Source organism: Pinus tabuliformis, chromosome 8, assembly GCF_031772625.1.
Source record: "Pinus tabuliformis cultivar Carrire ecotype Pingquan chromosome 8, CPIR1, whole genome shotgun sequence".
Taxonomy (NCBI): Eukaryota; Viridiplantae; Streptophyta; class Pinopsida; order Pinales; family Pinaceae; genus Pinus; species Pinus tabuliformis.
This window is the reverse complement of record NC_142294.1, coordinates 1,418,675,322-1,418,702,659: the sequence shown is the minus strand read 5'-3', so window position 1 is coordinate 1,418,702,659 and position 27,338 is coordinate 1,418,675,322.

Sequence of the window (27,338 nt, the reverse complement as noted above, 5' to 3'; positions counted from 1 at the left end):
AAGTAAAAAATTTCAAATCAAACCACCTAAAGTCTTCTAAAGAACCAATCAAATTTGAAGCACACGCCTAAATAATCTAGAGCGTCAAACCACACACAAACAGTAGTCTTCCGGACCAAAAGCGCTAGTTGGTGATTAGGCCCAACCTCGCAGGATTCAGTACAGAAATAGTGGGTGGAACAGTTACCCCGGCAACCTGCTTAATGAATAGACTGGACCAAGTTCCTCCACTTTAACCGTCTCGAAGTGAAGCGAACCCCCCAGAAAATCCAAGTGAGTATAACCGACGTCTGCTCCAGGTACAGTGGGACCTTCCCTCCACCGTCACCTTGGGTAGAATCCTAGATATTATGGCCACTAAGGTTACCAATCACAACAATTACACCTGGGGGAACAGTCTAAACTCCGACAGCACGCAAGGGCAGAGTAGCAAGCTCCAATCCCCTTACCGGCTCCTTGACAACAATCCAAGGTTTACCGATAAGTGACCCCTGGCTCCTCGACAATGGTTAATCCGAGGTTTACCGTTTGTAATACGTACTGCCTGGCGTCGTTCCCAACGAGGGAGGAATGATCCCCTCACTGGTTCGGACACGAGCTCGTGTTTCTCCTTTAAGAGGAGCTTTCCCAGAATGTAACTGAAACAATTGGATTTGTTCTACTCAAGATAGACTATCTGTTTGGTTTTGTAGTCTTGGAGAGTTAAGTACTCACCTACTCCAAGACCCTAGCCTAAGCTATGTTGGTGCTTCAGAGCCCTAGAAAAATAAAGATTACTAGATTGATTTTAATTTAAGCGTTACTTTTAAGGTTGTTTCTTAAGTCAAAAGGTGATGGAAGTGAAACTAGTGGTGTGTTGACTCGACTCGAAACCACTACAAAATGCACCTAAAATGATTTATCCACTACTTTACTTTTTCGATGAATTGCTTAACTAAAAAGTTGAGAGAATGCAATCTTTATAAAAGCAACTTCTTAATTGAAGACAATCAAAGAAACAATTCGTTTTTCTTTTCCAAGCATAAAAACATAACTTCTCTTTACATGCACGAAAAAACTCTTTTCTTCTTTTGAAAACAAAAAGCTACTTGAAACAAGACTTTTTAAGAAGATGTTTTTGTATTTTTCTTTTAATAAAGCAAATAAATCTAATATAACCAAAAATCAATCTTAACAACTCTTAAAATCTATGAAAATGCACTCATAAGCAAACTAAAAGCAAATTTACTCTAAGCAATCTTAACGAGGCCAAAACTAACAATGATTATTTCTAAGGTGTTTTACTTGATCACAATCAAATCAAGGACTAGCTTATTGCAGAATCAAAAACTAGCCAAAACAAAACTCTAATCTTTTTGTTCTTTTTGTAAAATGGAAATCAATACTTTATAAACAAGTAATTCGAAATTTGACCCAAAACAACTCAAATGACAAGTTGCTCAAACAAGGAGACTTTACGACAGGCTCAACTTCTAAGAAGGTTGACTAACCAGAGATATCTAAGGCTGGACAACTTTCTACTATCAAAGTCACTACAAAGCCTTTCCAAAAATCAAACCCTAGGTCTAAACTTCGTTGAAAACCACTAAAACACTCAAAGCTCACAAAACTAGTTCAGGTGAGAATTCTTGACAGGGTACTAAAGGATCTGGGCAGAAAACACTAAGGAAAAACAAAATCTAAAAGTAATTTAAAGCAAAAATGGAATTTTCTTAACTTTTACAGGAAGACGCAGGCCACCCGTTGTCACAGGTGCGGCCCCGCACTGTGCAGTCGACAACAGCGCGTCCAAGGACGCACTGTGCAGCACACAGAGACTGCGTCCTTCTGGAAAAAGGAAGAAAAACTAAAGCCAACTAAATCTAAAGCTAAGCCACCCAAATACTAATTCTCACAGTCAAAAACCAGAAAATAAAAATGATTTTCTCAAAGCAAAGTTCATATAAAGGAAAAGACTCTCTCATTAATGGATTCCCCAGCGGAGTCGCCAATTTGTCACACGGAATTTGTCAAGGGTGCGGACACGACTGACCTTCCTAGAAGTCTAAGACATTCTAATGACAAACAAGACAAAATGGAGTGATCTTTCTCTAAATACACCTTTTACAACATGAAAACTACAAGTGTTTAGGCTTACCTTATTCCAAAACGCTGTTGTTGAAGTCCGTTCTTGACGATCCGGATGAGCTCCTCCTTCAAGTCAATTCCTGCAACCACAAACAATCAAACAATTACCAAGCACTTGCATTTCATATAATAAAACATATATTCAACATGCAGACCAAGGAACACATGAAATAACTCATTAACACAAGCTATTGAGAAAAATAAACCAGTTTGTATTAATAACGAAACAAAGAAACTCTTACAACCTGGCCTTGGTGTTGTGCAAGTTCCTCCCAGGGTCCATCAAGGGTTTTCCTCTACTTTGACAAAGCTCACCCTCTCCCAAGTAGAATCAAGTGAAGACAATCTCTCCTCACAAAGGCTCTAATGGAAGACCTAAATCCTGCAGCATTTACCCAAAGAAAATGTATAGCTCCAACCTCCTCTCCTTCTGGCTCAATGCCTTTATTTATAGTGCTGTAAAGAGGTTATTCAGGTCCACTATCAATGGGATCATCCCCCTCTTTGGGTGGGATAGCTCCCTTATTGATGGGATAAGTTCCCCCTTAATAGAGATACATGAACCAACTGGAGGCGCATCCATTTCATCAAACCGACCTCTAGAATGTTCTAGAAGTAACCACAAGTAACTTTTTCAAGATAAAACTCGCGCATTTTGCCTTTTACAGAGGGACGCACCTGTCCCTTAACATACAGAGCGTCCATGGACGCAGATTTTGTGAACAAGGTCCGCGTCCCCGCAGGTAAGACTAGAGAGAACCTGCGACCCCAGAGATAAACATGATTTTTACAAGACTTTCTCTCTTCTTTGAGTTTGAGATGGATAACAGAGGCATGAGACTTGCCTAAGAGGGTAGCATGACTGTTGATTTGAGCCATACTAACTGTAAGTAGTCAAGGTGACATTTTTTAGTGTAACACTCTCTCCGATAGTTCTTGATTCCACTTGGAGATTGATGATCTCTTACTCATCCCTGGGCGAATTCAGAGAGACAAGTGTCACAAGAGAAGTTTCTGGAATATTCCAGGACGATCCACCTTGCAAACTGTCTCTGCCATTTGTCTACTCTCGCCCATCGCACTCTACAGAAGGGCTTTCCAGTATGCATCACGTCCTTTACACTGGGCAGGTGAGATGCATCGCACCCTCAACACTAGGCAGCCTGTATGGTCCAGCTTTGACCAGTTCTGAGCAGTTTTCTGTGGAGAACTTCTGGGAGATGATGTAATCAGCTGACCTTGTTCTTTTAGGGTGTGAAGCAACACTTTTAGGGACTTAGGAGCCCTTGGTTTATGGACATGTTTGATTGGGGTTGCAGTGCCCAAAAATGTCTATAAGACCACTACACCATGGTTATCCAAGAAATGGAGAAGGAAAGGTTGTACATCACTGTCAATCTAGGAAAATCCCATGCCAATGACAGTAAACATGTCCAATAAACAAATACATGAACCATGAATCCAAATCCTTGCAAGATAATCAGACATGCACATTGTTACCTGCAAAATCCTATTTTTGGCTACTTTGTTTCCTATTCTTTTCTACCTTGTTAGTTGTTGTTCAAATCTTCCTCTTGGTTGCAACTTGAACCCCTCTTGCTTAGCTCTCTTACTTGTGATCCCTCGTGCTTTCTTGCTTGTGTCTTACTCTACGTTATATTTAAGTGTTGTACAGTGTTCTCTCTCTCTCTTGTTGTAGCTACTCTCTCCTCTTTTCCTCCCAGTGAATGCTAGAATGTCCAAGAGTTTGTTAGATTGTTCTCTCTTTTCTTTTCCTTTTTCTTCAATTTCTATTGCAAGCATATTCTTGTATCTTCATCTTCCTTTTCTCTTATTTTCCTTTATTTCTTGAATTAATTGTCATTTATTACTCTTCATCATTTTTCAATGCCAATTCCAATGCTAATTTCCATAGTAAATAAATAATTAACCACAAGTAATACCCAATGTAATGTTTTTCCCCTCATTCAGCTTGGAATATGTGTCCCATGACCTTGGTTTTCTTTTTGCCTTTATAATGTCATTTATTACATGAAACTTTAACCGTAGATTGTTACAACATAATTGTAAATACTAACTACCTATTAATTCTTATTAACAATACCAACCTAAGGAGGGAACCCTACCTCCTTAGATGAGGTATTGTGAAATATTCAATCACGCGATCATGAAATTAACATTGAGCAATTGGAACAAAGGAGATTTTCTATTATAATTAACAGATAAATTTTACAACATCTAATAGTAAATTATCCTTTCTTTCTCCTCGATGTTGAGCTTCAAATCTAGGTATTTATACAAGAAGTTTTCTATCTAAAATTAGTGAGAGGTTGAATGAGCAGCTTGAGAGAATAAGGTGGCTCGTCAAGTTAAACCCATATATTCAAAAATTGGTATGAATCAAGCAAAGTTGATTTGAATCAATTGAGATTCTTTAAAATCTAAGTTGTCCTTAATTGGTGACCCACTTGCCTCTGTTACCTTCCATCGTGAGAGATTTGCGATGGGAATATAGTTGAAGCATTGATCCACGAGTTGGCATAGTATGCCAAAGTTGCAACTATACAAAGGCCAGTGCATTCGTGAGTTGTAGCAACTTCATTAGTCATGGGCGAGTTGTAACGTTGCCTTTAGTGACCACACTAGAGTTGCAGCAATGGCATGGAAAAGAGTCACAACACTTGCCTTTCTTAGTTCAAAGAGTTGCAACACCTATGTGTCGATTGGTACCACTTGTTGTGGGGTTGCAACTGGTGTTGCAAAAACATGAAGGAGTGTAGCCACTAGATTTTTCTCTTGTCTAATAGTGCAGTGTATGAAAGATGATAATTTCATAACATAATGCACAAGAATAAGTGTAAAAGTAGTGAAAAAAATAGATTATTCATACATACACCAAAAAGAGAGTGATAGTGCATGAAAAATGCATAAGGAATGGAAAGTGGGAGAATGGCATAAAAAAAGGTTATGGGAAGGTGTTGAAAATGTGTCAATTTGAGCACTCCTCACATATATCCATACATACATACCATTCATCCATCCATACATGCATGCATACATCCACCCATGCATGCATTTATATATGTATGTATTTATGTATAGATGGATGGATGTATACATACATGCATACATACATACATGCATGCATGCATACTTGCATACATACATATATACATACATACCAAACATATGTATACATGCATGCATCCATACATACATACATGTTATAACACACCCCATTACCACACACAGACCTTAATAAGGTTGTAATGAGGAAGTTACTATGTTGGCCCAGCCTCCAATGTCATCTTATGAAGATGGGATCTAAAATATTGTTCTTTTCAAAATTTTCAAAACCCAGAATAAACAATGCCATTGTGTTTGCCTTGTTGAGAACTTTTCAACAATATAAGATTGACCTTAATTTGATATATGTATCAAAAGACGTAATCATTTAAAGTTTTAACAATAAAATCCTACCACATGAGCATTGGTTCGGCGTGGCACCAACGCCTCATCTTATGTGGCCACTATGTGGTTATTCTGCCATCGAGGACAAGTTCACGTGGAACAAATGTGTTCCTCCTTTGTAGTCGGTGGTCAGCGTACTTGCATAAAATACACATCGCAACCCCCAACAAAGCCCCAACCCCAATCCTGAAAAGTGACAATTGATAGACCCAATCTGGTTGATTGATCTGACCCTGATCTGGGACACTAGCCCAACCTTAACCTAGCTAACTAGCCTAACCACACTGCCTGGACTGACTCGTCCACTAAGACCGACCCCAATCTAGCCGACTAACGTGACCATAAATTTGGGACTAACTTGTCCACCGAACTTGACTAAGTTCTTTTCCTGACTTGTTGACCCCCGACCGAAGGTCCCACCAAAAAAATCGACCTCCCTTATTAACTCTCAGCACTTAGAAATTTTGAACTTTTTTATGAGATTTTTGCACAAACTCTAATCATGTGCGACTTATTTATGCGTAGACTTCATCCAATGTGCCTTGGCCATGGAGGTCATAATCAACATGCCTAGGCAGATCTACAAACTTTTCAATGTGCACAGGTCAGATTTACTTCTAGATTTCTCTAGGATGATTGAAAGACTCGACCATCAAGTAGCTAATAAAAACATACAGAGAGCATGCATTTGAGTGCACTTCTCAGCATTATAGGGAAATTAACCCGACCTCTTAATCTAGTCACAATGTTCATTCCCTTCCATGGCTCATTACAACGAAACCATCAATGAAACATGTTGAAATCACACAGATAAATTTACATAGAATTCTCTGAAATACGTGACAGGACTAGTCAACCTAACCAAATAATTTGAAAATACCCAGCCAGACGATTTACCTCAACTAAACAAGACCAGTCGAATGACCCAAAACATTCAACCTACCTCGACTAACAACATTACTTAAAGCGACCCCACCAATCGAAGCCTTCATCTAATCAACCAGGATGAATGTGTCCCGTGTTCTTGAGGACCTCTATCCTATGTTGAAAATTTTATACAAGTAAGTAATGGACAAGACATGACTTCATTAGTCAATTTCCTCAAATGACTAATGTACCAACAATTTGAGTTCACCCAAAATGGACCCCACACTAGTTACTGAGTGTTGACATGTAAGTCTAGCACATTTCTATTTATGCACATCACAACTTGTTGGCTCATCTAGAGCCGAAATCGACCATAGAATTTGAGTAACCTTTAGTTGACCTAGTGTGAAGCTATGCTAGATTCCTCACCACCAACTCGTGCCTTTATTTCTTTCTACTAAACGTTTGACAGTGCAACAACCACCCTCTTAGACCATCGGCGACCTAGCCTTATCATTAACTAGATTAACCATCGGGGCATGCACACACTATAACAGCTTATTTGACCACACTTCACAGTCACATGGAACCATACAAACAAATCCGCACTTCTTGAACATATTAGCATAACACAAAGGCCTCCTATACCCTTATAACCACGATAATTACATGTATACATAATGATCTGGATCTCTTCAGCTACCAGAATTAACCAAGATATTTTACTTCTGTGATGTTAGAATAATTGCATGTGAAAGAGTATAAAACAACCACATGTGCATACTTGAAAGAAGAGGAAAAATAACAACAACCATCAAATCACATAACATAGACACATTGATAACGGAGTTCACCAAGTGTGGGTTACATCTTCAGGCCCGATGTTAAGACTGGGGACGTAAATTCATTAAATGCTACAAGATGATGATGAGTACATGGTACATTCTTTGTCATTACAAGGATAAACTCCCTCAATCAGAGTGGCATGTATCTCCACAAGACGTTCTCCCTATAGGAACTCTCACTAAAATGGGCCCCCCTTCAGCATGACAAGCTAATAAATTCTCACATGACATGTCATACAAGTATCCCTCAACGTAATGGTAATAAGGATTTCAACAATAAAAACATCATCTCAACAAATCAGAAGAAAAACATGGCGTCATTACATCATTTACCTCCACTTTAGGTGATGGCCTAAAAATTTGTAGCTCTGCTAACAAAATGGATTGCACCGTTAGGTTTGTGGCGTGAAATCATGTCAAACAACTATGAAATTGGCCCCTTTTTGGCACCATCAAATTTTGGACCCTTGAGAATCTCAAAGATTCCCCCAAATATTTCTTCTTAGAGATGGTTGAAAAAATTGCTGCTTGGATGAAAATTTTGAGTACACGACTGCGCTCCTTGCAAAATTTTGTGAAAAATGACTATAAAGTCACCATTATTTTGTCTCTGCCAAAAATCAGCCTCCAAGGTAATCTTTTAGATTCCACAAGATTCTGCAAAGATTCCTTGTTGATGGTTACCTAAATTTCTGCGACTCAGATGGGGAAACATACCACACCATCACATTCCTTGCGAAATTCTCTTTGAATACAAAGTTGGCATGAATCTGACACTATGAAAAATCAACCTCTAGGGAATCTTTCAAATTCCTCCAAGATTTTGCATGAGAATATTTTGTGGATAATTCCAAGGAATATTCCCTAGAATATACCCACCTCGAAATTAATGCCCAGTTGGGTGCAATTCCTTCTTGCACCTGGTTCCACTCAACATCCATTTCCTCTGCCCTGGGTGGATGAATTAACTTGGTTTTTATAAATGTTTTTGGGTGGATAAATCAATAAACAGGTAGTTGGCCTTCTAGTTGGCAAATGATAAATAAAGCATGTTGTTGGGGTGAGGTCTTGAGGTAAAAGACCCCCATAGCGCTATTTTAAGGTGGCACATTTTTATTAACCGTTGGCGGCAAGTTGCGTTGTAACTCCAACGATTTATGGTAACAATTATGGTGCATTGTATTATGGGACCGTCGCATGGGCGGGCCGGCCACCTGACCGACGTAGATTCAAGCCCTGTCGGTCCCACGATGTTTTAACATATATATATATATATATATATATATATATATATATATAGACGGGGGTGGCGGGGTTTAACTACCTGCCACCCCATACTTAATATGTCATTTTGGGGGTTGGCGGGGGTGGCGACCTGCCAACCCAAAATTATTATTATTTTTTATTAATTTTTTAAACTATATGGTTAAAAATCGTTAATTGGATTTTAAGGGTTACTGGACAAATTAAGGAGGCAACAAATTTTCCCTTTCTGACCATCGGATTTCGTGCGCTGACCCGTTTCCAAATTTTTTGCCTCGTTAGTGACTGGCACTTGGCCTAGTTTGACCTGAACTTTGACCGAGAATATCTTGAGCATACGAACTCGTATTGTGTTGTTCGTTCTTGTGGAATCAGGACAATGAGCACTACGATTTGGTCTTGGATTGGGTGAAATTTGAGAACTTTGATTTTTGAGCTATTCTGAGCCACTTCTAAATTCTGGGCGTTTGTGGAGCCACCTGGATCATTCCTCCCAACTGAAGAACTTTTGGTCCTCCAAAAGCTTGAACATAATCTGCAATTGTTGTGTTACATTTTCTACACAACAAGTGTCCTGACAAGCCACACTTCCTTCTTCTTCACCCTTATTCTTGGGAGCCATAAGTGATGAGCCAACAACTACATCCTTTGCAAACCTGTAGTACATATTTGAAAATTACATGAACAACCATGACCCAAGCATCCCCATACTTTCCAAGAGTTTACAAGACACACTCTTTGGTCAAGTTTACATCAGAATAGAAACCAATACCCCAACTATTAATAAAAGGCCAAAACATCATTGTTGCTTTAACAAGCGATGGAAAACACGTCATCACTTTTACATTTATATTGCAACACATGATTTACAAACTGCGGCCATGACAAGCTACCATATAATAAAACCATCTCTTACTCAACAAAGTGAACCACTAAGAATGTGACAGATTTTCTTGTTGAACAACATCACTGGTTGGTTTCTGCATGCGAGCTTTGTCCTTGAGACGTTGCTCTGGATGAAGCCTTCAACACGAGGCTCTTTAATGTCCATCTCTGTTGCAATGATTGCAAAACATTTTCTTCCTCCTGATTGCAAAAAAAATTCTTCCTCCATACCGGCTTAACCTTCTTCTTTCCCTGATGTGGAGAAGGCCTTTCACGCCTCATCTTCTTTCATGCTGCCATTTTCTTCTAGCACTCAACAACCACATGGTTATGTAAACCACAAAAACTACATGGTTTTCTTCGTGATGATTTTTGTTCATCATTAACATGCCTATAATCAAAATGAACTTTAGAATACTAAGATTTTTTATACCTCCCTTGGTTGTCTCTGGTGCAACCCTGGCGATGAGAGCTTGCCTTAGCTCTTCCTCTGCAATGTGCATTGTCATGGGGGGATTGTGATGTGTTCCAATCATCCTCTTTCTTTGATGGCTTCGACAATTCTTTGGAAGCTTCTGATACCTTTGAGCACTCTCCTTTAGTGTATCCCAAACTTGCAAACTAAGTTCTTTGTATAACCTCCAATGGTTGACTTGGCCATTAACACCAAGTCCTCCTCCTTTATACCCCACCTTGATAAGGAGTCTCATGCCAATTCCTGAAATGGGTACTTCCATGTTTCCAATAGAAATAGTGTCATGTGAAAATAAAACTGAAGAATGATCAACACTGTTTATCTCAGCTGTCAATTCTGACACACGTGATGATGACTTCACAAAGCCTTTGTTGTGCTTCAATTTTTCCAAGGCCTCTTTTGTGGCTCGTAGTTGAAGCTACAATCCCTGCTTCTCCTCTTTTTCTTCTTGTAGAAGTCTCCTCAATTTAGCATTCTCTGCTTGAAGGCTCTGATTGATCTCCTCATTCAAAAGATGAGAAGATGATGAAGAATAAGATTGTTCACTCGAGGGGGTGGATGGAGCATCATCCTCTACTCTTTCTTTCTCTCTTTCCTCTCTTTCCATCTTCTCCACATAATTTGCATACATTATTTTCACCATGTGTGCCATCATGATGAGGTCCTCGTAGATATCTTTGGTGTTCTCCATTTCCCTTATTGTTGCACGTTCAATCATTCACACTCACAATTCACATCAGCGAGAAGATCACTCTGATACCAAACGTGGTCTGTATCTCTTCAGTTATGAGAATTAACCAAGATCTTTTACTTCTTTGACATTAGCATAATTGCATGTGAAATAGTATAAAACAACCACATGTGCATACTTGGAAGAAGAGGAAACATAACAACAACCATATAATCACAAAACATAAACACATTGATAGCGAAGTTTACCCAGTGTGGGTTATGTCTCCGGGACCGGTTTCAAGAGTGGGGAGGTCACTTCATTAAATGTTGTAAGATGATGATGAGTACATGGTACATTCCTTGCCATTACAAAGGATAAACTCCCCTAATCAGAGTGGCATGTCTCTAATGAGATGTTTTACCTATAGGAATCCTCACTCAAATGACCCCACCTTCAGCATGATAAGCCAATAAATTCTCGCATGACGTGGCATACAAGTATCCCTCAACATAGTGGTAACAAAGATTTCAACAATAAAAACATCATCCCAACAAATCAGAAGAATAACATGGCGTCATTGCATCATTTACCTCCACTTTCGGGAATGACTTGAAAATGCATATCTCTACTGACGAAATGGATTGCACCGTTGGGCTCATGGCGCGAAATCGTGTCAAATAACTATAAACTTGACCCCCTTCTGACATCATCAAATTCTGGACCCTCGGGAATCTCAAAGATTCTTTCATGGAGATGGCCAAAAAATCCACTGCTTGGATGAAAATTTTGAGCACATCACTGCACTCCTTGCGAAATTCTGTGAAAAATGAGTATAAAGTCGGCATTATTTTGTCTCTGTCAAAAATTAGCCTTTAAGGGAATCTTTTAAATTCCACGAGATTCTGTAAAGATTCCTTTCTGCTGTTCACCTAAAATTTTGTTGCTCATATGGGGAAACAAACCACACCAACAAGTTCCCTTCGAAATTCTGGTTCGTTTGAGTATAAATTTGACATGAATTTGACACTGTGAAAAATCAGCCTCCAGGGAATCCTTCAGATTCTTCCAAGATTCTGCATGAGAGTATTCAGTGGAATATTCTAGGGAATATTCCCCTAGAATTTACCCACCTCGAAATTCATGTCTCACTGGGTGTGGTTCCTCCTTGCACTTGGTTCTGCTCGGCCTTCGCTTCTTCTGCCCCGAGCGAATGAATTAACTTGGTTTTTATAAATGTTTTTGGGAAAATAAATGAATAAAGGAGTCGTTGGCCTCTCAGTTGGTGGACGATAAATAAATCATGTTGTTGGGGCAAGGCCTTAAGGTTAAATCCTACGGGACCCTCGTAGCGCTATTTTAATGTGGCACGTTTTTATTAACCGTTGGCAGAAAGTTGCATTGGCAAGTCGTTGTAACTCTGGTAGTTTATGGTAACAGTTATGGTGTATTGTATTATGGGACCGCCGCATGCGCAGACCGAGCACCCGACTACTTATGTTCAAGCCCTGTTGGTCCCCCGTTGTTTTAACACACACACACATATATATATGGGGGTGGCGGGGTTTGACCACATGTCACCCAATACTTAATATGTCGTTTTTGGGGGTTGGCGGGGATGGAGGCCCACCAACCCATATTAATTATTTTTATTTTTTTATTAATGTTTGAAACTATATGGTTAAAAACCATTCACCAGATTTTAAGGGTTACTGAACAAATTAAGGAGGCAACAAATTTTCCCTTTCCGACCACCAGATTCCGTGCACCAATCCTTTGCCAAATTGTTGCCTTGTTAGTGACTGCCACTTGGCCTAGTTTGACCCAAACTTTGACCATGAATATCTTGAGCATGTGAACTCGAATTTGAGTGTCTTTTGCGCCATTGGAATCAAGAAGATGAGCACTATGATTTGGTCCTGGTTTGGGTGAAATCCAAGAGCTTTGATTTTCGAGCTATTCTAAGCCATTCCTGAATTTTGAGCATTCCTGGAGCCACCTGGATCACATAAGGCATCTCATCATAAACAAACAAGACTAACATATTCCTACATTAACAATGTCAAAACATGAATGCATCACACAACAACAACGTTCATCTTTTCAATGCATCAAATATACAAGTAAGAAACTTAACTTATTAACTTAAAATTATTACCAACTGAGTTTGGGACTTTGAATCTTCACCCAACATTTAACAAGTTGTATCAAATTCTTTCTTGTAGATGTCACTCCTGAGCCAAATTCCAAAGCTTGAGGAGTGATTTCGGAGCAATAAACAAATGATATCACTTGAAACAGGGTGTTCAAAGGCTACATCGCCTTCACCACTAGATATCAAATTAACCAAATAAAGATAGTGAACCACTTCACTAGCATACAACCATCATCTACTCAAGAAATTAAACAAATATCATCAACTAAAACAATGTGTCTCAAGGCTACTCTGCCTTCACCCGCTAGTTATACAACAATTTCACTTAAAGCAGGGAACACTTCCTTTTATATAGAGGGACCTATAATATAACATCCCAACATCTCTAGGGATTTAGACACAAAGAGTATCAGTTTAGATGTGGAGAGAGAGAGAGAGAGAGAGAGAGAGAGAGAGAGAGAGAGAGAGAGAAATAGTTAATAATAAGGAGGTTTTATAAGTTGTGTTACCATTGAAAGAATAAGAGTGCATTCTCCAACAAATTTTAAGTGGAACTTCCTCCTATGTTCTCAACGCAACCCCATGGAACTACTATAAGGTGTTATCAAACCAATAGTCCTAGTTACCTCCACCTCTAAGAAGTTGTCAACTAACATAGTCTCCAGTGATTTATCAGCCCTGTAAGGTGCAACCACTTCTTAATAATTATCAACCAGCAAGCCTTCTAAATGTATTAACGGGATTATCATTTGAGCTTACTATGTGATTATCAAACAACAATCCTCATGGGTTTATCAGTTGTTCAATCATTAGAGTTATACTATGTTATTATCAACCAGCAAGCCTCATGGGTTTCTTAGTTGTGCTATCATAATAACTATGTTATGTGATTATCAACCAACAAAACTCATGGGTTTCTCAGTGGTGTTATTATCAAAGCTTCTCCTCTCCCTCAATTATCTCAGTCTCCATATCCTTCTTTGCCCCCTCGGTGAATAATCTTGACCAATAGGAGCATCTCATCCTCCCCTTCTTCCTATTCGCTCCAATGATTCAGTCAATCCTTAATCCTGAATGAATGAATGTCACCCCTTGGCTTCCACTAATGTTATAATTGTATGTTGGTTGTGGGATCATGTTCTTGCACTCTTTCCCACACCTTTCAGTATTCATTCATTGGTTATGCTTCATGTGTGTTATTGGAGATGGGTTTCATCCTTATTTTACCAACTCATTTAATTTCATGGTCATCCCATTAAGGTAGGTACTTTGGCCTCAATGTTAAAATTAGATATCCTAAATTCCTCAAGCAATCTCCCTTCCCCAAACTCTAAAATATGTGTCCCAATTCTCAGGCCCTTTTAATTATAATCAAAATTATGAAACATTTACAATGAGGGGAGATTAGTGTGAGGTTGTCACACGAAAACATGCACAGATACATACATACATGCATACACATATAGATTTTGTGTGTGTTTGTATGTATGTTTATATGTGTGTATGATGTATGTATGTATGTATGTGTGATGTGTTTACTTATTCCATTGTATCCATTGATTATGTGTTTAATGTAATTTCAAGATCCCATAATTTGTAGTTAAGTGTTAAACCATATAAATAACTTTAGATACTATATACTTATCACCTATGATGATTTAAGAGGTTTTGAGATATTCATGTTTACATCATAATTAATAGCACATGTTACTTACTTTTTTCTTATTAATAACATGTGTATGAATGTGTATACCCTTAATTCCTACAGGTTCAAACCCCATCACTTGTAGAATATCCCATGACATTATCATATTGTTTCCTTTCAAGTATCTTCATCCATTAAGGACTCCCCTCTTCTATCTATAGTGTCTCCATTAATTGTTAGACCCTATTGTGTTCCTTTCTGTCTTATTTTATATTTGCAGTCTTCTATAAAACTCTTAATGTCTCAATAAATGGTCCTTCCCTTAATTCCTTTTTTATGCTTCTAATAACTACTTACCACGCCTTGAGGATCAACATTGTCAATTCCTTGTATCCAACTTAATATTTTTACTCATAATTCCTTTAGTTCTTTCCCAGATTATCGAGAACACCACTTTCCATTCAAAGGAGTTGTTTGCTGATTGAATTTCCATACATTTTCTTTATTTTTGGAGACCCTTGTGATTGGGTTGAGTAGTTAGAGTAGGGAAATTACAATATTCACTACCTTGAATGATGTTTACCTCCATTACGACTAGAGTACCTACTTTTTACAAATATTTCTTAATTTTTTCCTTTCATTTTTTCCAATAAGAATTTTATCAAAACATAAAGTGAACATTCATAATTATAAGTACCGCTGATTAGCTAGATAAGGTGGAATCTATCAAATCAATATGTAAAACTATCTTATTTGTAACACCCTCATCCCACATCTACCCAAGTAACCGGCCAACGGGGGTAAATATGCGATGAGAGGCCAATATAAAGAGATTCAACCTCCTAGGTGACCTTAAGGAAGTGGAATCGATGAAAACATACTACACAAACTCTCCACATCAATAACATGACTCCCATGAGCCAATCCTACCACTCAGGTAACTAGCCCCTGAGACCAGCTGACTTTTTAGGCCATTGAACCCCCATAATATCCCTTGATATGGGAAAGCATGCATCAAGGAGGCTCCAGACGCTCCCACAACATGGGTATGCATGCATCCAAGGACTTTTCTGCCTAATGTTGTGCCTACATGTCCAGGATTTGAGCTACTCTTTCAGGCCCAGAGCCCAGTCATTGCCCAAAACTCAATGACACTTTCGGAAATGAATTTACACAACATAACAATGATGCATTTGCAAAAACAAAGACAAGGTCTAGATTGGACTACTACTAACCATGACAACCATTTTGTTAAACATGTCATGAATATGTAATCTACATGTTTAAACAATAGATCTGAGCATAGGGATCTCATACTTATATCAGAATCGCTAAGAAGCATTATTCCCTTATATAATTAGCTGCATTATCATCTATTAGGTCATATATACATTATTCATTAATTTACAAATAAAAACATGAGGAGAGCCATACATCATCACTGCATAAAACATGCTTATAACGAGCATAATAACAACAAAAATATTAAGGATACATCAGCCATAGGATCCACATATACACCAGTACTTTTACACATAAGATTTCAAGGAAAGAACCTCTTGTTAATGAATGCAAAAGCCAACCCAAGAAAGGACTACTACATTCTACTTGGCCATAGAATGGATGAGCCAATTCTCACTTCAGCCATTCACCCCCGTGTCGTATTCCAAGCATGAATGTGGGACTCAAACCAAAAGAACCAACCAGTCATACCGAGGCTAAACCACCTCACCCTCATCAATAGAAACCAGGTTTTACCGTAATCCATCACTAATCACTAGGCCAACACAATAAACATGTAATAGCAGGCTTTATCATGATCTCCACTAGATCACTAGTCCAAACAAGCATGTATGCCACCGGATTTCTCTACCTACACCGTGAGAAATTTTCTTGTCTCTTAGCCTCTTAGGCTTTACCAAAATCCACAGTATGATACAGGGATAACCAGGCCCTAAACTGAGACTCCACCCTCTAGTCTTTACCGTATATCATGCCATTCATCGACAAGGATTCCTAGGCATAATCAAGGGAAACCACCTCTAGGCTTTACCATATATACCATCATTCACTAGTCAAGGATTCCTAGTTACCGTAACCCATAGTCTGGTTCAGGGGTTACTAGGCCATGTGCTCTATTATTTAGAACTCCACCTCACTCAGCTTCAAATTGATCCGACAATCCAACTCAACCAAAACATGATAACCCCATCACTCCATGGCTATCTAGAAATGGCAAGGCTAGGCTAAAAACATTGTCACACCTGGAAAAACCCAAGTCATAACAACAAAGAACCACATGCAATACCATGAATGCCAAATCTAGTATGGAAAACACATATGCACTTCGATACTTGGAAAGAATCCTGCTATAGTTGCTTGATCCTGCTCTTCCTTGCTTCCTCCTTCCTTCCTCTTTCTTTCTTGTCCTTTATTTATCCAATTCCAAAGTGCTCCAAGAAAACTCTAAATGTCCAAGATTGAGATAGAGAGAGAGAGAATAATGAGAGAGCTCCAAAACTGAACTAAAAAAGGTACCAACTGATCCTCATAAGCCTTTTTATCAATTAGACCTCTATTTTTTTCATTTTCCATTATTTTCCTTCATTTTCCTCCTCACATGCAACCTATGACCTTTCACCTTCCTTTTCTCCTAATTTCCATTATTTTCATAAATAAATGTGCCAAAAATTCCATTTTTCCTTTCCATTTCCTTTGCCAATTTCCTTAGCCATAATAAACCAATGAAAATCTACACTAGGATGTCTTGCCACACATTTAGCTTGGAATAAGTGTCCCATCAACCATGGGTATTATTTTTTCCTTTATTAACTTTTATTACATGAAATTTTCACCAGGATTGTTACAGAACCCTCCCCATTGGGGGACACCGTCCTTGGTGTTCGACCACACTTATACCTCAGCAAAACCACTGAAAAGAAAACATACTACCCATGGAGCTTTATAACATAGCTCGACATAATATTTACAATGATCACCCTAACAAAAAACAAACCAACATGATAACATAACATGACAACTATAATGACATGACACCCATACCGCTTATTGGAGATTTATAACTTATCTCATGGCGGTATTTACATCCACATACATATGTACATATACCAAACATGACCAAAACATGTACCAAAAACATATACCAAAATATCTGCTCAACCAACGAATAAGGAAGGATACATAGCTCGCAATTGATTTGCCATCTCCCATGTAGCTTCATTGGACCCAAAGTTATTCCATTCCACTTTAACCTAGTCGATTGCTCAGTTCCGGAGCATGAGAACCTTTCTCTGCAATATGCACTAAGGCTCCGGCTGGAATTCTCCGTCTAGCTCCACCTGCAACACAAACCAATTAATGACATGATCAACATCTTTAACATACTTCTTAAGAAATGACACATGGAAAACACCACGTACTTTCACTTTCGGAGGCAGTGCAAGTCGATAGGCTATTGGCCCAATCCTTAATAATCCTGAAAGGTCCACAAAACTAGGGTGCCAACTTGGCACATGATCCAATCCATAAGGATCTCTTCTTTGGTTTGATGTGCAAGTACACCTACTCCAGAACTTGGAACTCCTTGAACACGTTATTCCGATATGTATAGCTCTTCTTCCTATCCTATGATTCTTTCAAATTCTTCTTGATTACTTGCATTTCCTATTCCATTTTTGCCAACATGTTGGGTCCAATGCCTTAAACAGACTCATCTTTAAAGATTCCTGATACCCATTGTTGTAAGTGAACTCTACCAGTGGTATCCCACTTTCGTTGCTGATGCATCACGTACATCCTCAACATGTCCTCCAATATCCTATTGACCCTCTCAGTTTGTCCATATTTTCTGTGGATGATAAGTTGTACTAAAGGCAAACTCTATGTCCAAACCTACAAACAACTCCTTACAAAACATGGAAGTGAACTTCACATCCATTTCTAACACAATCGTCTTCGGGACTCCATGCAATCTGACCACGTCCCTAATGAAGACATGTGCTACGTCACTCATTGAGAATGTAGACTTCACTGGAATGAAGTTTGCAACCTTTGTCAACTTTTCCACATTGACCATGATGGAATCATGTTGTCTCACTGTCCTCAAAAAACATGTGATAAATTCCATGGAAATGACCTCCCGTTTCCACTCTGGAATCGCAATCGGTTGTAATAGTCCACCGGGACACTTACACTCTGCCTTTACCTGTTGACAACCCAAACATCTAGCTGCAGACTCCACTACATCCTTCTTCATATTTGGCCAATAATAGAATTTCTTCATTGTTGTTAGCATCTTCTGATAACCTGGGTGACCTGAATATGGTTTCACATGAAACTCCCTCAAGATCACATTCTTGAGCTCACTACTATCTGGCACATATATCATGTCCTTAAACCTAACCAATCCATTTGTTGTGAGACAATAGTACACATCCTGTGCACCTATACCTATACCTATACTTGTACCTATACATGTACCACCACTTGTACCTGTACCCATACTCTGCTACAACCTATGCACAATCTCCATATACTTGATATCCTGTTGATCTGCCTGCAAGATCCTACCCTGTAGATTTGTCCCATAGGAACCCATAGTTGATATATGATTTACCTATACCCACTTGCTAAGAGAATCTATGATCTTGTTCTCCTCTCCTTTGATGTCTCTGATCTCAAAATCAAACTCACTTATTGTGGCCAACCATCTAGCTTGCATTCCACCTATACATCCTGCATAAGGACTCTACTAAGTCCTCTCATGCAAGCATCTGTACATACTACAAACTCTTTGTCCACGTCGGCAATATATAACACTGGTGCATGTGTCAACAACCACTTTAGCTACTCAAAACTGGCCTCACACTTCTCTGTCCATTCAAACTTCTTACCTTTCCTCTGTAGTGATGTGATAGGATAACTAATCTACGATAAGTTCCTACTGAGCCTCCTGTAATAACCTGCTAACCCCATGAAATATCTCACCTCATCCACATTCCTGGGATCTTCCCACTCCATGATAGCTCTTACATTTTATGGATCTGTTGTTATGCCCTCTTTGGAGACAACATGTCCCAAGTAATGTACCTCGGTCTGAAATAAATTGCACTAGATGAGCTTAGCATACTACTGATGCCCTCTCAACGACTTCAACAATACTGCCAAATTCTCGACATGTTCCTCATCATTTTTAGAATATACCAATACGTCATCAATGAATATGATAACAAACTTGTCCAGATAGGGACGCAACACACTAATCATCAAAGACATAAAGGTAGTTGGGACATTAGTCAAACCGAATGGAACCAGAACAAACTCATAATGCCCATACCTATTGCGGAAAGTTGTCTTGTAAATGTCCTCTTCCTTGATGTGTACCTAATGGTACCTTGATCTCAAGCCGATCTTCGAGAACACTGTTGATCCCTTCAGCTGATCAAACAAGTCATCAATCCTCGACAATGGATACCTGTTCTTGATGGTCACTTTGTTCAACTGCCTTTAGTCAGTGCATAATCTAAGAGTACCATCCTTCTTCTTCACAAACAATACACGTGCACCCCAAGGTGATACACTTATCCTAATGTATCCCTTGTCAAGCATCTCTTTTAGCTGCAACTTTAATTCTACCAACTCAGGCATGCTCATCCTGTAAGGTGATTTTGATGCTGGAGCTGCCCTTGGCGCCAACTCAATAGAAAATCATACTTCCCTGTGAGGTGGAAACTTTGAAAAATCAATGGAAAACACATCTTGAAACTACTGTAGAACTGGGTACCTACTCAAAAATTCTGCATCTTCAACTTCCTTACCTTTGTCACTAGAAATATGCACTGCAAATAACACACACCCTTTCCTGCGACTATGTTTGGTCTGCATAGTTGTCACCATCCTAACTGATGTGGCTTTCTTCTTTCCCTGTAAGACTCTTAGTTCTCCATTATCATCTAAGCGCTCAATGGTTTTTCATAACAATCCACCTTGGTCCTGTGAAGGTATAGCCAATCCATACCCAATATCACACTATATGATCCCAATGACAATACGTTCAAGTGCATTGTTGTAGACATGCCATTCAAATCAAACGCACAAGCTCTTACTCAATGATGCACTCTTTTATTTGTATCTGTAGCTAGCTGCACTAATTAATATTTTGCATGCACTTCTTTATTCAAACCACACTTATCCACCAAGTTAGGACTCACATAAATATAATTAGATCAAGGGTCAATCAAAATAGAAACAACTTGCTCACAAAGCTTACCTTCCATCTCAATGATAGATGCCTGATGGTTTGCCTGTCTGTTGTCCAATGCTACATAGATACGAGGAACGCTCTGACCAACATCCCCAACAGTCTGCGCCTCATGTGCTCTATAAATCTTAGGCCTACCACCCTGATTTTGTGGACAATCTCTCTTAAGGTGTTCCTTACCGCATGTCCAACACTCCAATTGTCTAGTACCATCACCTCTATGTTGTTGTTGTGATCCATGGTCTTGTCTAGTTGCATTGAACTTCTTTTGTGGTGCCACATTTTATTTCTCTTATGCATTCTGAGGCCTTGTTCTTTTCAACAGCCATTTACCCTTACTTTTATCATTCCCTTTCCATCCTTGTTGAGATTCATTCTTACATTTTGCATGTTCATAGTAATGCTTCAATTTCCCAATAACTTCCTCAAGTGACTTAGGCTCATCATACTCGATCCGATTTATAAATTCTAATGGAAAACCACCGAAAAATCATTGAAACTTAGCTTTCTCATATTTAAGATATGGTACATACCTCAATAACTCCAGGAACTTAGTCATATATTCCTCATATGTCATTGATCCCATCTTTAGCTCATAAAATTATTTGGCCTTACCATTGTAGTACCTTTTTTAAAATTACTTCTTCCTAAAAGGCCTCTTGAACTCATTCCAACTCAAGTCCTCTGTTCTGATGTCTGTGACCCGCTTCGCATCTTCCCACCAGATATTTGCTTTACCTTTCAGGTTAAAGATAGTAATTATGGCCTTCATGTTTTCTGTGTACTCATGCAACTCAAAGAACTTGTTCATCCCAAGTATCCAAGCATCTGCATCTTCTGGTTTCTTCAATTCTCCATCAAAAGTAGGTGGCTTTTCTTTCTTAAAATCATTTGGTAAGTGTCCCCTATCACTCCTCCTATAACGATGATCGTGATGCCGATTAGAACCAAAACTAGAATAATACTTATATCCATTACCTCTCCTATCCATTGTATCCAACAATCTGCCATCTCAAACTATTTCATCTCTATCAAGCCTGTGACCACCATGAGACCTACTACCATATGCCCCATTAGTTCTATCCTCCTATCCATGGATAATCCAAAGTGGCCCTTGTCGCTACAATTCTGACAAGCTCTGAAGGAGTATTGCATTAACCTCAGCTTTTTTCTCTTGTGCCTGCATGATTTTGTCATTGTTCACCTTACAACTCCTTATTTCTTATTTTAAGCTTCTCAATGTGTCTGCTAAATCAGAAGAGTGCCCAACACCGCGCTACTCATATGATTCATAGGGAGAATCTTTGTAGTCTACCATCTTGCTAGTTATTTTGACTTCTTTCCTTTAATGCATACTATGTCAGCTAAACCAAATCACAATAAACAATGTACCTTAGCATAATTTGGGAAGGATATCTCATCTGCAATATCAACCAATCAGCGTACTACAACATGTATAACACAATCATGACATAATATATACATATAATACATAAACATATAACCATGTAACCATCATTCTAGCTAGAGTCCAATCATTAATGCATGACCATATCAACTACACATACCATGACCTCATGCATGACAACGACAACCATACCAATGTACAATGAAAATACGCAAGAATAAACAACATGTAACCAATCATACACTCATGATGATGCACTTCATAACAACAACATCCTCTTTCACATGTGACATCACTACAACCATGACCGAAACCATTCATATGCAACAAGCATCTAGACCACATGAAGATTAACACACATGGAACCGACATGATTTCATGACCAACACACACAACCCATCCAGTCCAAGGGGTGAACCATGCTCTCATACCACTCTGTGGTGTCAAATATGACCCAAAGAGAGCACAACCTGCTCTTATACCACTCTGTAACACCCTCATCCCACATCTACCCAAGTAACCGGCCAATCGGGGTAAATATGCGAAGAGAGGTCACTATAAGGAGATTTAATCTCCTAGGTGACCTTAAAGAAGTGGAATCGACAGAAACACACTACACTAGGCCAAAAAATCATGGATGCTACCAGGTTTCTCCACCTACATCGTGAGGAATTTTCCTGTCTCCTAGTCTCTCATGCTTTACTACAATCTACAGTCTGATCCAGGGATCGCTAGGCCCTAAACTGGGACTCCACCCTCTAGGATTTACTATATATCCCACAAATCACTGGTAAGGATTCTTATGCCTAATCAAGGGAAACCACCTCTAGGATTTACCGTATATCCCTCCTTTCACGGGTAAAGGATTCCTAGGCCCACCGAGGTAACATAAAATCTGTCTTTACCGCAACCCATAGTTCGGTTCAACTGTTACTAGGCCATGTGTTATATTATTCAGAGACCCACCTCACTCAACTTCGAGTCGACCCAACAATCCAGCTCAACCAAAACATGAGAACCCCATCACACCATGGCTATCCAGAAATGGCAAGGCTAGATTGAAAACATTGTCACACCTGGAAAAACCCATGCCATAACAGCAAAGAACCACATGTAATACCACGCATGCCAAATCTAGTATGGAAAACACACATGAAAATCGATACCTGCAAAGAATCCTGTTGTAGTTGTGTGATCCTACTCTTCCTTGATTGCTCCTTCCTTCCTCTTGCCTTCTTTTCCTTTTTTGATCCAATGCCAAAGTGCTCCAAGGAAACTCTATTTGTCCAAGAGTGAGAGAGAGAGAGAGAGAGAGAGAGAGAGAGAGAGAGAGAGAGAGAGAGTAATGAGAGAGCTCCAAAATTGAACTACCAAAAGGTACCAACTAATCCTCAGAAGCCTTTTTATTAATTAGGCCTGTATTTTCTTCATTTTCCATTATTTTCCTTCATTTTCCTTCTCACATGCAACCTGGGACCTTTCATCTTCCTTTTCTCCTAATTTCCATTATCTTCATAAATAAATGTGCCAAAAATTCCATTTTTCCTTTCCAAAGCCTTAGCCATTGCATTTTCCAATTTCCTTAGCCATAATAAACCAATGAACACCCACACTAGGATGTCTTACCCAACATTTAACTTGGAATAAATGTCCCAACAACCGTGGTTATTATTTTTGCCTTTATTAACTATTATTACATGAAATTTTCACCAGGGTTGATACATTATTTTAGAACAAATTTATAGGACAAGGAATTCTGTATTACTATTTAGAGATAGAGAAATTATATTGAAAGTACCTTCACTCGTACTATGAATCCTAACCTAAATGCAATTCATTCCTTTCATAGATTGATTAATTGGATTGTCTAGGAAGGGGAAAGATATGTCACATGATGGGATCAATTTTGGACAAAAAGGACCCATGAGGATTAATTATACTAAAAGCAAATTGTATTTTACTTTAAGTTGCAACTTAAAAATCATTCCATAGTTGATAACCTTCAATTTCCAAGGAAAATCAATCCATTGTAGTAACTTTTCACAGAGAGAAGTTGGGGAAATCATTCCATAAGAGAGAAACTTTCATAGAGAGAGTAATTAGATATAGAGTGCCTTTACTTGTGTTGTGAATTTTAGTAAGTTGGTCTTTAGCATTGATAAAGAAAGGCTATTTCACAAAGGTTTACCTAAAATAAGATCTAGTGTAGTTTTCACTTTGCTCCAATTCGTGCTCCAATTAGGCCTATTCGCTTTCTTGTTGTTCCTGCAACATTGTAATAAGCATCTTGGCTATAAGTTTTTTCTCATTACCTTATTTTTAGTCTCTTATTTTTTTGATGGTGTCTAACATTTGCTTTGAACCTCTTCTTAGCCTCCCTTTTGTTGCTTGACCTTCCTATTAGGCTTGTCAACCATCTTCTAGAGCTATTAGCATCACTTTGTCTCTTGTTATAGCTCAATTCATATTTTGAATTTTGTTATAGCTTGATTCCTACCTTCCTCGTCCTTATTCTATAAAGCGAGCGAACTCCTCTTACTTTAGGATTCATTTCCCATGCCTTGAGCTTCAAAACATTTTGAATTTATTGCTTGGCCTTGGGGGCACGTTTTCCCTCTTTCCCTTGGATTGTGATCCTTGATGATGGATAGTTTCCTCCTATCGAGGAGAAACACTCCTTTTTGTTTCATTTTTTTTTCATGTGTCTTTTCCATCAATGACTCTTCCCCTTTTATTTTGTAGGTTTAGGACTAAAAAAGTGGTTTGGTGACTCCTGTGGCTTCCATCACAACATTTTGAACCCATATTCAAGAATATTTTTGTAAGTCTAATCCATATGCTCCATTTTTTATGGGCCACCCCCATTAATTTTTTAAATAATGGTGAGAAACTTCCATTTTTGGAGATCAAGTTAGGGTTTTGATTCTCATCCCCTTATTCATTTCTTGAAATCAAGCATATTTGGAATATGGAAACTTTATAATTTCACTCCTACTTCCTTCATTGCCTCTAGCTTGTACCTTTCCTTCCTTCAGCTTCTTCTATTTTGATTTACTTCATTTCGCCTAATATTTATTGGCTTAGTTCTTGAACCAAGATGGAGGGAGAAGAATACACATGCACCCAACACTATGGAAAGTAGCACTAGCACATGATCAGTTGGAGATTCTAGGCATTTGAATTTGACAACCTTCGAGGATTCCTATTATTTTTCTCACTTTCCATTAAATTAAGGATTTTATTTTCCTTTATTAACATGATCATATCATAACATATTATTTCATTCCATTTGAAATCCTATGGGAAGTTTAGAAAACCCACTCTTATTTTGTGGTTCATCGTGAAAAACATAAGTGTACGAGTTTCCCACCCACCTATTTATTTTAATTTCTACGGCCTTCTTGTTATTTTTTAACATTTTTTCTAAGTTGGATTTTGATAAATCTCCCATATTTTGTACAATATAGTGATTTATCTCACTAGAAACAATGGGTTAAGGAGCCTATTATATTTGGATTTTGTTATGGGATGTTACAAAGAATGTGAAGAAACATATTTCATTTCTCTTTTTTACTTCCATGAACTAGTCTAAATAGGGTAGGTAGGCTTACAAGAACCGTTTTAGTTTCTTTGACAATGGCACATGCAAAACATGTGCAACATAATGAAAAAACCTTTAAAATAAATTCAAATCCAACAATTTTTTCTTGTGTCACTATTATTCATATAACTTGTGTGGCCTATAATAGTTCTTATGTCATCCAAGTTCCTTCATAATATAGTAGGTACCACATCTCCCAAACCATTTGCTACATTTTTTATAAATCCACCATGGACCCAAAACACATGCCAATCTTGTTCTTCCTTTTGGTTGTTCTCAATTGGTTGAACCCACCATCTTTGGGTTGTATTCATTCTTCCTCAGGGGGGATTCTTTTATATCTCCCTATAGTATTGTTTTTGTGGGTGAATTATACTCCCCACGAAGATCCACCATTATGCCTTTTGTGTTCCTTCACCCTTAATATTTTTCCAATAGGTCCTCATGTTTTTGCTAAATCTTTCCTATTGGTGAAATTTCCTATTTATTTTTGTGGCTCTATATCTACTTTAAGTATGTTGTGGATCTTTTTGGGTGATAGGTCCTCTTGATATTCATCTTTATGAGACCTTATATCTCTTGAATTTACCACTCTAATTGGGTACAACAACACTCTTAGTGCCTCCGTATTTTGAGGGAAAGGAATGAAAAACACATGCTAGCAGTCCTCAAGTCGATAATTTATTTTTTGTAGAGTAACCAATACATGACTCCATATTATACTTTGACCATTATTTTCTTGAGATTCATGCTTTGATGTTATGTTGTTGCTATTCATACTATCTTATGTGTTGAATTTTCATAGATCTCTTACTTGCATTTGTTAAAGCTCTATTTGTTCTTTGATAATTACTACTTATTTTGTCCAAAGAAAATTTTAGTTAATGAAATGCTAGTTGATTCCACATACCATATGGGACTCCAAAACCAAATGGTGTAGAGTATAATTGGGTTTCTACACCAAGAGATCCCCTAGTTGTTGGCAATACATTCCAGCTCGTCAATAGGTGGGAAAAAGTCTCAAGGAGGTTGGGTTGCACCCTCCCTCTATGGTGCATTATTAACTTTTAAACGGTAGGACCAGCCCCCAAACCCTGACATAGGTCAAGGTAGGCCCTACCACACCTCCATTGTATTTCGTTAGGACGAGGTGGTTTTGACCCTTGGCTACCTTGACCTCTTGAACCCCCAACCTCCCAACCTGTGGGCGTGGAGAGTCAAGTTAGTTAGCCGGAGGTCAAGCGGAAGAGCCCATCAGAGGTCAGGCCTTTCAGTTCAACCTCCCGACCTATGACCTTGCTAACTTGTAAAAAAAATTGCAATTTTTTTATAAATATTTCCATCACTTTAATAGTGGTAGAACTTTTCAAGCTTTTCCAACTTTTCAAGCCTTATATCTAGCACTTATTGGCTAAAATATGCATAAGTAATTTAAGGCTAAACTTAAGAAATACTCAATAATTTACATGATATCAATTAACAACATTTTTTTAAGTGCACTCATTACAAATTATAGAGTGCTATAACAACTCATTAAGATAGAATAAAAATCATTTCCTTGGCTCATGATCGTTGTCAATAGAGCCAAAATGTGACAAAGGATGGAAATAAGGCCTCCTCCCCCTCAGTGAAAATGTACTCATTAA